Genomic DNA, 9,901 nt, shown 5'->3' on the forward strand with positions numbered 1-9,901 from the left:
GATTTTTTCCCAAGGTGCTGGATCAGGTGGCAGAACACAAAGCTGGATAAATGAGAGTTTATTTGCCACTCTTCTGGGACATAGGCTTTAACTCCCTGGCAAGACTTTAGGAAAAAAGTGTTAAGATACTGCTAGGATGATCCTTGGAAGCTTGGAAAAAACAAAAGACTTTTAAATGAAGTGGTAATTCTAGAACCACTGTGACAAACAGCTGAGACAGTGATCAACAGGCAGAGAGAAAAGAACAGGCTAGAGGAGATATGCCCTGTATGTCTGGAAAACCCACCAAATGACAATATTTTGTGGGAGGCAAAGTTGGGACTAGTTGAACTACAATGCAGTCCTCTACCAGAGGATTCAGCCAGTCCTCCAGGAAGTTCTGGAGCTGGGAATGGCCCTTCAGAGTAGTCCCAAGTGGAAGCAATGAGGTTGGGTCTTTGTAACTCCTCAATAATCAGTTATATTGGATGCAGGCTGCCCAGGGAAGGGAATACAACCTTGGGTGAGGTGGATCCTTCAGCCAAGACCAATGCCCAGAGAAAGACTCAGCTAAGAGCTATTAGTAACCAATACTTTTGTAACCCAGCGCAATTAGTGCTGTGGTTCTAGAAGCCCTAGATTGTTCACTACAGTATTTTCTATACCATCACTATTGAATCTACTTTTGAGTGAATAACGACCTCTATCCATCTTTCAAAATTACTCAAGTGGCAAAGAAATTTAGAGCTGAGAGTTCTTGGATGTGTGATCAAGCAGACACTTTGAGAAAACGGGATCTGCACAAGAAATGGCTTATCTCAAGTGTCCAAGAGTTTTACATTACTGTAGCTGCCTTCAGTGTAATTCACAATTGTTTCTAAAGATCCAAGACAATTACTCACTTATTTCTTCCCAACAAAATCTCTTCCAATTTTACAAGTGAGAAAGAAATGTCATAATATTTAGAATAATAGAATGAGTTGGTAAGCTTCCAGTAAAGCCAACCCTACAATTGAACTTCTTTTTAAACTGATCCTCTGGTTGCTGAATAACCAGCAGAGCCAAAGCCCTCTCACCATCTTCTGAGTCTGATCTACTGAGTCTTCACAATATAACTTTTCAGGAGAAGGATTTCTGTTAACCCTCTGTAACAAAGACATCATCCAGTCACCCAAAATGTTTGTTAAACTCCTGTGTACCTATGACAAGAACTATAACATATTGGACTGTTGCAATATCAGTGACTTCCAAAAGCAAAGTATGTGATTTCTTCCATCAACATTTAATGTGATAGATGTGACTTATCTGATTTTTCACTATGCACTTTTTAGTCAATAAGAACTCATTGACACATCAACTTCCTAGAACTAAAGAATTAACAAAGTTCAGAAACGAATTCCTTGTTCTAACTTCAACATCTGAATTCAGTTCAACTTAGATACCAGTCCCTGAAGTCTTCAAAGATACCAGTGAGTCCTTGATACCTAGAAGCACCCACCACATTCTTCCCTTCCCCATTTCAGATACGGGTAGGACAGCTTTACCTATGAAGATGAAAGCAATCATGCTTTGCTGTTAATCCGTAAACCATGAGAACTGGTCAAGGATTGAGCAGATAACTAAACTTTTTAGTTGTCAGAAATATTTAAATATTTTCAGAATGCTAAATTTGAAGACTTAATCCAAACACTATCTAAATAAACCAATAAGTATAAAACACATATAAGGAAATAAGTATAAGTATGTGAGTTCATGTTAAGTTGTTTATAAATAATGAACAGCTCAGGGAGACTGGTTTTATACACAGTGCATTCTTCCTTTGGGGCTTGCCGTGTGTTTAGGAAAATGAAAATGTATTACATCTGGAAAGTCAGTGAACTGCTTTGTGCCAATGCTCCAGACTTTTCTTCTGGATCTCACATTCAAGGAAACACTTGAGACTATGCAGAAGCTTCAACCTTTCCTGGACAAAGCAACCTGGGGATGGGACTGCTTGGCTGCCTTCTGTATAGAAGAGGCACTGAGAATATTTCAGGCTCTAGAATCATGTTCCTCATCACTATGCAAGTCATACCACCACTTGTAAAGATTCTATAAGGGTGATACTATTATTGCCACTTCAGAGATGAAGAATCTGAGACACAAAGATGTTAAATGTTTTGTCCCAAGTCACAAAATCTAGTAAGAAAGGAGACATCATTCAATCCTCAGCAGTCTGCATGGAGAATTTGTGGCTTTAATTAACTGGCAGTGCTGACTTCTGCTCACATTATTTACTAACAATATTAATAAAACCTGGAGTAAATGAGAATAATCAGGAATTAAAAATATATAAATCATACAAATGAAGCTTATTACCCTTATTTGACTTGTTTTTTTTTTTGGCCCAGTCAGGCATCTGCATTTGATTTGAAAATCTTCACAAGAATCATGAGCCTCAAAGGACCATAAATGTTTCAGACACTTAAAAGGAACTGAATGGATAAATTTGCTAGTGATGTTCTAGAAAATACTGTTACCAAGACCATTCCTTTCAAAGCTCTCAATTATCTAGGTGGCATATTTGCTTTGCCACCTAATTAATCTACTAAATGCACTACTCATGCAATTCTATCAGCTGTGATTCTTGGTCTTCTTTAAGTCATTTTTCTTGGCTTTATGTTTCTAATGGAAGTGTGAACTAAATTATATTATCATACCTCATCTTTTTTTCTGATTTTAAAAGCAATATGAACTTAATGCATGAAATCTAATGAATAGTGAAAGCTGTACAATTGAAAATAAAATTCATTTATACTCCTACCTGACAAAGACACCAGTAATATTTTCATAGACTTTTCTCCTCCTCATTTTCCTTCCTCTTTTTCCTCTTCCTCCTTCGTTTAGTTTTTCTATGCCTACAGTGCTAGGGTGCATTCTATAAGTATGGCTTTCACTCTGTTTTATATCATTGCCTATTTGCCTATTTCTTCAAAGGAAAAGCAATTTCAGTGACTGATTGAATAAACCATATTAGATGAATGCAGCTTAAAGAACATTTTGACATTTTCTTATCTGAAAAATAAAACTGTTACAGAATTTTCTATTCATTTCCTTTGTTAAATTACCATCACCAGTTTCCTGGATATCTGCACCAGGCTCTTAAATGAGCTCCTGCAACTTCTCCTAATCTCCTCCAATCTAGTCTCCACAGCGCAGTAAATACCACTGTCAAAACTAAATGATTGCTCTTAGAATAAACACCAGACTTCACTACCATTACAAATCCCTGTATGTTTTGGTTTCTGTCTCCACCACCAGACTCATCTTAATGTAATGCCCATTTTATTCCCTGGGCTTTCACCACAGGATCTTTGCTATGGTTCTTTCCTCTTCCTAGAATTCACGTTCTTCATCTGTTTAACCCTTAATCATTCCTCAAGTTTCAGGTCAATCATCACTTTTCAAGGGAAACCTCCCCTAACTGTCCAGAATTCAGATTCCTTATTATATGCTCTCATAGAACTGTGTACATTTCATTCATAGAAATGAATATACTTTGAAATTATATACTTTTGTGTAATTATTTGATTATATGTATTTTCTTCCTTATACAATATGGTCAGTTAGTAGATATGTCACTGTGCTCTTTATAAAATTAAATATTACCTTTTATAAGAAATCTCAAATTATTTGATAGACATGAAATATTATATTACTGTCATTTTAATTACATTCATTTAAAGAAAACATATTTTCAAATTCATGTTGGTCATTTGTAGCTTTCCTCTGAATCTTCTGTATAATCATCGTTCACATTTATATTACAATGTTAATGTAATGTCTTATTGATTCACGAGCATTCTTAATATATTAAGAGAATTAATCCTATGCTTATCATTTGCAAATATTTATGACCAGGTCAAGATTTGCTCTTAAGCTGTGTGTACAGTAATTTTAGTATTTGTAAATAATAAAAAACGTGTAATAAATTTTACCAATAATTTCTTAATGATTTCTTAATACTCATGTTTGAAAAGAAAGGCTATTTCTTATCCCAATATCAGTTAAATAGCAACATTTTTTCTAGTTTTGTAAGGTTTTATTCTTTTTTTCTTAAAGTACTGTTGATTTACAATACTATAATAGTTTCAGGTATACAGCACAGTGATTCAGTACTCTTACAGATTATACGCCATTAAAAGTAATTAAAAATAATGGCTATAGCCTTAGTGCTCTACTGTATACCCTTGTTGCTTACCAGTTTTATACATAGTACTTTGTGTCTCTTAATCCCATAACCCTATTTTGTCTCTCCCCACTTCCTTCTGCCCACTGGTAACAACTAGTTTGTTTTCCATTTCTCTGAGTCTGTTTCTGTTTTGCAATACACATTCATTTATACTATTTTTTAGATTCCACATATGAGTGATATCATACAGTATTTGTCTTCCTCTCTCAGACTTATTTCACTAAGTATAATATTCTCTAGGTCCATCCACCTTGCTACAAAAGGTAGAATCTCATTATTTTTTATGGCTGAATAATATTCCATTGTACATATAGATACCACTTCCTCTTTATCCATTGGTCTGTTGATGGATACTTGGGTTGATTCCATGTCTTGGCTGATGTATAGTGCTGCTGCAATGTATATGAACATTGTGGTGTATGTATCTTTTCGAATTAGCATTTTCCTTTTTTCCAGGTGTATACCCAGGAGTGAAATTGCTGGACCATACGGTAGTTCCATTTTTAGTTTTCTGAGGAACCTCCATTACATTTTCCACAGTGGTTGCAACAAGTTACATTCCCACCAACAGTGTAGGAGGGTTCCCTTTGCTCCACATCCTCGCCAACATTTATTATTTGTAGACTCTTTCATGATATCCATTCTGACAGGTGTGAGGTGATATCTCATTGTGGTTCTGATTTGCATATCTCTAATAATTAGTGATGTTGAGCATCTTTTCATGTGCCTATTGGCCATCTGTGTATCTTCTTGGAAAACTGTCTAATCAGGTCTTCTGCCTTTTTGTTAGTGAGGTTGTTTGTGTTTTTGATATTGAGTTGTATGAGCTGTTTATATGTTTATATATTTTTGATATTTACCTCTTATCAGTCATATCGTTTGCAAATATTTTCTCCCATTCAGTAGGTTTTCTTTTGTTTTCTTGATGGTTTCCTTTGCTGTGCAAGCTCTTAAGTTTAATTAGGTTCCATTTGTTTATTTTTGCTTTTGTTTCCTTTTCCTTAGAATACAGATCCAAAAACATATTGCTGCGATTTATGTCGAAGCGTGTTCTGCCTATGTTTTCTTCTAGGGGTTTGATGGTTTCTGGTCTTACATTTAATTCTTTAATCCATTTTGAGTTATTTTTGTATATGGTGTGAGAAAGTGTTCTAATCTTATTCTTTTACATATAGCTGTCCAGGTTTCCCAGCACCACTTATTGAAGAGGCTGCCTTTTCCATTGTATATTCATGCCTCCTTTGTCATAGATTAGTTGACCAGAGGTGTGTGGGTTTATCTGTGGGCTTTCTATTCTGTTCCATGGGTCTATGTATCTGTTTTTGTACCAGTACCATGCTGTTTTGTTTACTGAGGCTTGGTAGTATAGTCTGAAGTCAGGGAGTGTAATACCCCCAGCTTTGTTCTTTTTTCTCAAAGTTGTTTTGGCAATCTGGGTCCTTCTGTGATTCCATATGAATTTTAGGATTATTTATCCTAGTTCTGTGAAAAACGTCATGGGTATTTTGACAGGGATTGCATTAAATCTGTAAATTCCTTTGGGTAGTATGATAATTTAACAATCTTAATTCTTGAAATCCAAGATCACTATGTATCTAACTATTTCTTTGTCTCATCTATAATTTTCTTCCCAAACAGCACACCTCAGGGCCAAGCAAGTACCCTTTAGTCCTTTATTTCTCCCATGGGGAATACTAAGAACAAAGTGTGTACCCAGCTTCTCCAGCCTTATAGGATGTTGCCCAAGAAACCCACTTATGTCTTGCCCCACCCAGAACACTGAAGGCATTGGCATGGATAAGAAACTTAAGGATAGGTATGAACAAAGAAAAAAGTAGGCCTCACAGTACCTAGTGGGTCTTAACTACAGGTCACAGATCCTATAACCTGTTCAGGGTCTCCATCAAGAGCCCCACCCACAACCCTGTAGGACCCCCTCATTTGTGCCTGCCGCAGGGAGCTGTTATGCATCCCTAGCACTCTGTATGTACACCCTGTAGCCAGCAACCTGCACTCCCCTACATACTAAGCCTCATCAGATGGCACATGGGGACCTCCACAGACCTTCTGGGAGCTTCAACACACAACACACAAACATCAGCAACGGGCTCATCTCTGTGGGACTGGCACACAATTTGCTATGGGCACTGCCCTGAAGAAAATAAACAAGAGTCTCTTAGTACCCAGTCTAGCTTTACAGAATTGAGAGAAGGCACATAATCCTAAATCTTCCCTCCCAAGAGGAATAAGAGGAGTAGAGCAGTTGTACAATTATAAAATTTTAGATAATGCCGTTTGCAGCAACATGGATGGACCTATAAATTGTCATACTGAGTGAAGTAAGTCAGACACAGAAAGACAAATATCATATGATATAGCTTATATGTGGAATCTAAAAAAAAGTGTACAAATGAACTTATTTATAAAACAGAAGTAGAGTCATGGATGTAGAAAATAAACTTACGGTTACCAGAGGATGAGGGGGGAGGGATAAATTGGGAGAGTGGGATTGACATATACAAACCACTAATAAGATAAAATAGATCACTAATAAGATAAAATAGATAACTAATAAGAACTTGGTGTATAGCACAGAGAACTCTACTCAATATTCTGTAATGGCCTACATGGGAAAAGAATCTTTAAAAAAAACAGTGGATATATGTATACGTATAACTGATTCACTGTGCTGTATACCTGAAACTAACACAACATTGCAAATCAACTATACTCCAATAAAAATTTTAAAAAAAGTTTTAGAGACCATCTGAACCTCTATCCAGGCTGAGTGGTGAAGGTCTTTCTCTCCTGAAGCTGGTCTGGAAAGACTGGAGAAGGTAACTGCTTCTTCAGATATGAAGACAGCAATACAAGGCTTTAAGGACATGAAGAAGTATGTAAACTATCAGGGTTGAATCATGAAGAAATAGTAAAATTGAACAGACCTATAAAGAATAAGCTGATTGAGTCAGTAATCAAAAACCACCCAATAAGGAAAAGTCCAGGATTAGATGGCTTCACAGGTGAATTCCACAACATATTTGAGGAAGAATTAATGCCATACTTCTCAAGCTCTTCCAAAAAATTGAAGAGGTGGGAGTGCTTCCAAACTCATTTTATGAGGCCAGCATTACCCTGATATACCAAAGCTCAACAAATATACACCAAGAAATAAAAACTACAGGTCAGTCTTCTCTGATAAACACAGATGCAAATATTCCTAACAAAATACTAGCAAACCAAATTGAACAGCACATTAAAAGGATGGTACATGTGATTAAGCGGGATTCATCCCTGGGATGCAAGGATTGTTCAAGATACACAAACTAATCAATGTGATACACTACATAAAAGAATGAAGGATAAAAATCATACAATCATCTCAGTAGATAGAAAAAAAAATTTGACAAAATTCAACAGCTTTTCATGGTAAACTTTCAACAAATTTGGTATAGAAGAACTGTACTTAAACTTAATAAAGGCCATAAATGACAAGCCCACAGCTAACATCCTACTCAGTGGTTAAAAGCTGAAAGCTTTTTTTCTAAGATCAGCAACAAGATATGGATGTGCACTGTCACTACCTCTATTCAATATTGTAATGAAAGTTTTAGCCAGAGCAAGTAGACAAGGAAAAGAAAGAAAATGTGTCCAAATTAGAAAGGAAGAAGGAAAATTGTCTCTGTTTGCAGATGAAATAATCCTATATATAGAAAACCCTAAAGACTCCACCAAAAAAACCTCTTAGAATTAATTTTAAAATTCAAGAAATTTGCAGTATATATGATTTTATATATATATATATATATATATATATATATATATATATATATATAATCAGCATACAAAAATCAGTTCTGTTTCTGTGTACAGGCAACAAACTATTTGAAAAAGAAATTTTTAAAAAAATCTCATTTACTGTAGAACCAAGAATAAAATCCTTAGGGAGAAATTTAACCAAGGAGGTGAAAGATCTGTACAGTGAAAATTATAAAACATTGATGAAAGAAATTGAAGAAAACACAAATTAAAGATAACTCATGTTTATGGATTAGAAGAATTAACATTAAAATGTCCATACTATCCTAAAATATCTAAGCAGTCAATGCAATCCCTATCAAAATTGAAAAGGCATTTTCTCCCCAAATAGAAAAAAAACCCCTAAAATTTATATGGAACCACCAAAGATTCTTAATAGTCCAAGCAATCTTTCCAAAAATGAAAAGGCTGGAGTCATCATATTTCCTGACTTCAAATTATATTACAAAGCTCTAATAATCAAAACAGTATGGTACCATCATAAAAAGAGACATGTAGGCCAATGGAACAGAATAGAGAGCTCAGAAATAAACTCACTCTTGTATAGTCATCTAATCTTTGACAACAGAACCAAGAATACAAAGTGGAGAAAGGACAGTCTCTTCCTTTGTAAATGGTTTTGAGAAATCTGGGTATCCACATGCAAAAGAATGAAATTGGATTCATATCTCACACCATATACAAAAATCAATTCAAAATGGATCAAAGACTTCAATGTAATACCCAAAACTATAAAACTATGAAGACAAAACATAGAGAAAAATTTATTTAAATAGGTTTTAGCAATTTTTTTTTCAGGTATGACCCTGAAAACACAGGAGACAAAAGCAAAAATATTCAAGCTGGATTGCATCTAACTGAAAAGTTTTGGACAGCAAAGGAAGCATTCAACAGAGTGAAAAGGCAACCTATGAAATGGGAGAAAATATTTGCAAGTCATGCATATGATAAGGGATTAATATCCAAAATATATAACCAAATCTATAACTCAATAGCAAAACAAAACAATCTCATTAAAATATGGGCAAAGGACATGTACAGATATTTCTTGAAAGAAGATATATAAATGGTCAACAGGTGTATGAAAAGTGCTTAAAATCAGTAATTATTAAGGAAATGCAAATCAAAATCATAACAAAATATCACCTCACACCTAGTAGGATGGCAATTACTAAAAGAAAAAAAGATGGTAATTGTTGGCAAAGATATGGAGAAAAGAGAATTCTTGTACATTGTTGCTATAAAGCCATTATGGAAAATAACATGACAATCCCTCAAAAAGTTAAAAATAGAGCTACCTATGATCCAGCAGGTCCTCTGCTGTGTATTTATCCAAAAGAATTGAAATCAGAATCTCAAAGAGATACTTGCACTCTCATGTTCATTGCAGTATTATTCACAATAGCAAAGACATCAAAACAAGCTAAATGCCCATTGATGGATAAATAGATAAAGAAAATGTGGTATATACATACAATGGAACGTTATTCAGCCTTGAAAAGAAGGAAATCCTGCCATTTGCCAACACCATGATAAACCTGGAGGACATTATGCTAAGTGAAATAAGCCAGACACAAAAAGACAAATACAATATGATCTCATATATAGAACCTAACAGAACAAAACTCATAAAAGAAGAGAGTAGAATAATAGTTGCCAAGGGCTGGGGAGAGTAGGAACTGGGGAGGAGATGTTCAAGTGTATAAAGTTCAGGTATGCAAGATAAATAAGTTCTGGAGATCCCCTCTAGAGCATAGTGCCTATAGCTAACAATACTGTATTGTATACTTAAATTTTGCCACAGCATTCAGACACAAAAAAGAAATAAACGAATCCAAGTTGGAAAGGAAGAAGTGAAATCACTGTTTGCAG

The sequence above is a fragment of the Balaenoptera borealis genome (genome assembly GCF_965194805.1).
Source record: "Balaenoptera borealis genome assembly, chromosome: 5".
In the NCBI taxonomy this organism is placed as follows: domain Eukaryota; kingdom Metazoa; phylum Chordata; class Mammalia; order Artiodactyla; family Balaenopteridae; genus Balaenoptera; species Balaenoptera borealis.